The sequence below is a fragment of the Cupressus sempervirens genome, chromosome 2, assembly GCF_028749045.1.
Source record: "Cupressus sempervirens isolate cs-2001-9-10 chromosome 2, ASM2874904v1, whole genome shotgun sequence".
Classification (NCBI taxonomy): domain Eukaryota; kingdom Viridiplantae; phylum Streptophyta; class Pinopsida; order Cupressales; family Cupressaceae; genus Cupressus; species Cupressus sempervirens.
In genome coordinates this window covers 771089572-771094906 of record NC_143119.1, presented here as the reverse complement: position 1 = coordinate 771094906, position 5335 = coordinate 771089572, and positions in this window count along the sequence as shown.

Sequence of the window (5335 nt, the reverse complement as noted above, 5' to 3'; positions counted from 1 at the left end):
GTGTCATCTTGATTGTGTTTCTTCTTGATGGCTTCTATTTCTGCAGAGGATTAAGTTTACTGGTTTAGTGTTTTTGAGATTACTTTTTCATGCTGGGGATAGTTGTGCAATGGCAATAATGGAGTGTCACGTGTTAACGAGTGTACAAAAAATAACAAGACACAGCTGACGTAATATTTATACACAAATTATTTCTTGATAAGTAATTTATGGTTGATTAAGATCACCAGTATTCTTACTTCCTGTTTATTTACTCTTAGCAGGCAATATCTTTCATTTAATTAGCTTATATTTCTGCAGAGGATTTAAAGCCTCTGGTTTGGAGTGTTTTGGAGATTGCTTTTTCTAGATAGGATAATTTTATTAATGTCCAACAAAAGACCACGTGGGTCTATGAGACTGGAAACTTACACCAAGAAGATAGCAGACAAACGTAGCAACAAGATAAGTGGCACCAAGGGAACATCACGTGGTAGCGAGTGTAAAAAACATAGCCACAGCCGACTTATATTTAAACGGAAACTATGAATGAAGATAAAATAAAATTGCTATATTTTAAATGAAGATAAAATTAAGGTGGTATTTCTAAAATAAATAAAAATATAGTATTTTTTTTTCACAAGGTTTAAACATTAAATAGTCTTTATCGGATAGTCAGCCCCTTAACGTGTTAAGAGCCGAGCAGATCAATTCTTTCTTGTATAATAAGATGAGAATGGGTTCTAACCATTTCTTAATAGCCCCTTCATTGAAGAGATTATTCCAGGAACCAATTAATTTGCTCAGAATTCCACTGTCTTGACAAACATGTGGAAGTCGCTGCTTTGTGGTCCTTTTTTGGTTCGTAACATTATGAGATCTTTGTATTTCGTTATTGAAGTATCTATATGGCATTACCTAGAAACTGTTGGATATTGTGTTGACAAAACGCTAGATGGCACATATTAAGGAATTGAATATGGAAGTTCACTGCAATGACTGCGTTGTATGCCGAGCACCTAGTTCAACACATTTCGAATGTCTTAGTGCATATGGGCTTAAGGAAAGGATTGCCACTAGTATTCTATTCTGTTTCATTGTAAAAATCACACAGTAAAATACACTTTTTAAAGATGAATAAAAAGAAAATAATAATTTTATTTTTATAAATATATGAACAAATGGCCCATAAAAGTTGAAACAATTAAAATACTAGTTCTTTTGGGACTCTAGAATCGCATTGAGCGCATTTTTCATCAAATTTTTGAAATATCATGTTTGAAGCGAAATGTGTTCTCGGGAGTTGGTACTCTTAAACATAGATCAGTGAGTTTACTTAGAAAACTATTAATTGAATAAAAAAGATTTTGTACACCTCTTTAAAAATAAAAATAAAAATATTGAAATACTAATTCTTGTAATTATTGCTTTATTCTTATCAAAATGTAGAAGTACACATTTGATTATTATCTAGATGTAATGAGAGATACTGATACCACTAATTTTCAGGAGCCACTGTTCTCTTTTTAATAGCATTATGATGTTAAAAACATTTCTTGCTTACTAGTCTCATTTAGTAGTCAATAACTATTTGTTATGTAAAGCTTTCTTATTATTAAATAAGATCAAAAATCTCACATATGCTAATGTCTTAAGTTCTTTATTTTTTATTTGTAAAGAACAGCAAATATTTGTGTTGGAACATTAGAAGCTTTGAATGTCACGGCATCTTAGGACCATTGTGTGAATAGGAGTCGGCTCTATTAATGTTGGAATTGAGAGCTACTAATTTTAAATTGCCAATCTGCAGCGAATTCTTTGTATCTATCATAAGAATAAATAAAAATATGAAGAATCCTTGTACATGTCGAGTAGTAAATTACCTCGTCATATAGACATTCACAACCCTGCTCATGAAGCAATATGATTCTACCTTGCAAGAAGCCAAAGTTATATATTCACAACCTGCTCAATAATGAAGCAATGTGATTTTAACATTGTATATGACATCAAGCTAAAATGATTTATGAATTCGAGGCAATATATGAATGAGTCTAAATAGTCGAGAATAATTATAATATTTATTTTAAACTTTTTAAAACAAACTTCATTAGATTAGCAAAGGAAAAAAATACGAACATAAGTTGATAAACATATTTAATTGCCATTTGCCAAAAAAATGCAAAGTTTCAACATACATGTTTTGATTAGAATGATTAAAACTTAGCACCATCATGGCCAAGCAAATTATGCGCACAAAAAATTCCTGACATAAGTTACATTTTGTAAACATGCAAAATTCAGAAAGCAAACAAAATTCCTTTACATTATTATAAGTAGATATAAATTTTTGATATTATGAAATAACTTACAGAGAGAAACTTCTATGCCAAAAAAATATATTTTGAAGTGTAATCATCAAATTAGAAACAAACTACTCAAGAGTACTCAAGGGAATTGGGTATACGTCATTACTATTTTGCTTAAGTTTGCCAAGTGAGGTCCAACCAAAGTTTAGAGGGGATTGACATTGCATAATTCTTTAGTTTTAGTAATAGATGCATCTAGAGGATTTACAATTCTCGCGGAAGCCATATATACCTTGAGTGTAAGCCACACAAGCCTACAAATGTTTTGAAATCCTAGTTAAGAGGCCACAAATTCATTATTGGTAGCCTAGAATGAGATTTTCCTTGCCATTATGTCATGTTATAGGTGGAAAACACTTAGGAAGAAGGCTTATTATTTAAGAAAAGTAGTCCAAAAATATATTATTATGTCTATAAGGGGTGGTGGTTATTAAAGCACCTCACATAAAATTAAACCTAAAAGGGCACAAATATCACTATAACCCGTGTTGAGAAACAAAAGGACTCTTCTATGTGTCCCCCTACAACTCTTTAATCCCTTTATAAAACTTCTCAACACATTCATGAAACAAATCCATAAAAATCTGCCCTATCACAGTCCTCTGCACATACCCATGAACAGTCATTCATAACTTCTTGATAAAAGCTTATTTGCTCGATCCAACCGTTGATATTTTGAGCAACTTGTTCCCCAACAACATATAAAAATCTGAGGCGAATCCAACGGTGGGTTTGGGAGATATGACCCCCGCACTGGACTACATTTTCTGGAACAGTTTTCCATTCATTTTCCAAACAGCACTTTGTCACAATCTGAGACCTCTTTATTCAATCTCTTGCATATCCTACATGAAAAAAATACCTACAAGAAGTATCATACATGTTTAACCCTCCTCCCACAATAAACAACCATCTACATAAAGTGGGAGGGGATTTTACTCTTTAAAACAACAAAACAATGTTAAATCTGTCACGTGACAGCCTTATTACAGCAAACAAAATGGCTTATTTCTCTTAAACTTTCACTATCCAAATGTTAATAAGTCATGATCAAAGCCTTCTAAATATTTAGGATTCAAATAAAAAGTTTTTTTGATGCCAAAAGACTTGCAAACTTTAAAACAATCCAAATTGCATCAGTCACTGTTTGTGACAGTTATAATGTGACAGTCAAACACAGAATTTTATTGATTTTTTTTCAAGACTTTTACATTAAGATCTCTGAACCCCCTCCTTGGACACTAAATACATTGTATTTTAAACTCCTTTTCCACCATCTAACTGTCCAAACTTCAAAAACCGACCAAAAACTCCCTAACTGTCTATGACAATTTTGAATAACCTTTGATTAAATTTTTAAAACAACTATTTACTGCTTATTTCAGACTTCTAAGACTCAAACATTCTTGAAACTTTTGAAACTAATGTAAATGGATGTTCCTATGCTCAAAAGACTTATAAATCCTTACTTAACCCTTGACTCCATCATAGTGCCCTATGTGGCCTATTACTAACATTTTGACAATTTGATATGTTTTCCCAATTACATTGTAATTATTTGCATTTGATATGCACTTTATGACTCTTTGATCCCATTTATCAACCTAGTACATTCTAGGACTCTATCCTCATGACACTTCATTACATCACATTAATGACCCTTAGGTACATTCCTTGTCCTTTCATCATGCCATTAATGGCTTACAATTTTGAACTTTAACAAAATGAGTACAAAACATATTAAAAGGACCTTTACAAGGTCTTATTACATTTAATGACCCAATATGCTCATGTTGCCATCTTGTGACCTTAATGTCTTCTCATGCCTTCAACCTTGGCCTAAAGTTTCTAGATTAGATCTTATGAAAATTGAAATATATTGTCTTAACTATATATCTATATTGTTGCTTTTGATGATAACTTGCCCAAATAAGTATATTATGTATAATATCCACTAATATAGGTATACTAAATTCATTGAGGGCTCTAGGCGAAGTGGTTGTGTATTAAAGAAAATGATAAGTGATCATTAAGGTTCTGGGTATGTAAATTACAAATGAAGAGTGAAGGCAACTAATTGTAGTATATCACAACCTCCTAGATTGAAACCCTTAAGAGGTATAACCTTCAATATCCAATTGCAATACATAAAACATTTTCTTTTTAAGATGCTCAGAGTTGATTGAGATTCACTCCACTAATTTCCAAAAGGAAGCTTGCTACATAAGTACACAAGTAGGACCTCTTTTAGTTTCATTAAAATTTTGGGTTATGTAGATCCTCCTTAAATGCAAAAAAGAAATGTATATTAAGTTTTTATAAAAAGTTTAGATATGTAATTCTCAACATTTGAAAATACTAAGAAAATCTTGCTTTAATACCATATGATGTTTGTTTATGAAGATAGCTACCCAAGATAACAAAGTCTCCCAAGCTGAACAAAGTCTAAGATTTAGATGACACATAACATTAAATACTAATATGATAAAATAATATTCTTTGATGTAATGGAAAAATGAACAGCAAAACACCATTTTTCTTATCGTGTAGATTCTTATAGTGTAACATTACCATAGGCATTGCACACTTTTTTGCAACACCATCCCTTCTAATACACGTCCATGTTGATAATTTTTCCCCTAAAGCTTAGGGAAAAAATGAATATTTGTTTTTTGTAGTAAGCACAAGTGTTTTTTCAAGACCAAATGACTCTTGTACATGTAACATCCATGGTAACACTAGTAGCAAAAAAACAAACACATTTGGCATATACTCATTGCAATATCTATTTCAGCAACCTAAGATATTTTTCACCAACTTCATTTTTCAGTGCAACTTAAAGAGAATATTCAATGGACAACAACACAAAGATCCTCTTGAGTCTTCTCAAGTCCTCTATCTATTTTTAATATTCTTTCAATTTTTTCAGCCCATAAATTGGCATACTTGATTGTAACCACACTAATGGGATATCATAGGAAAACAAT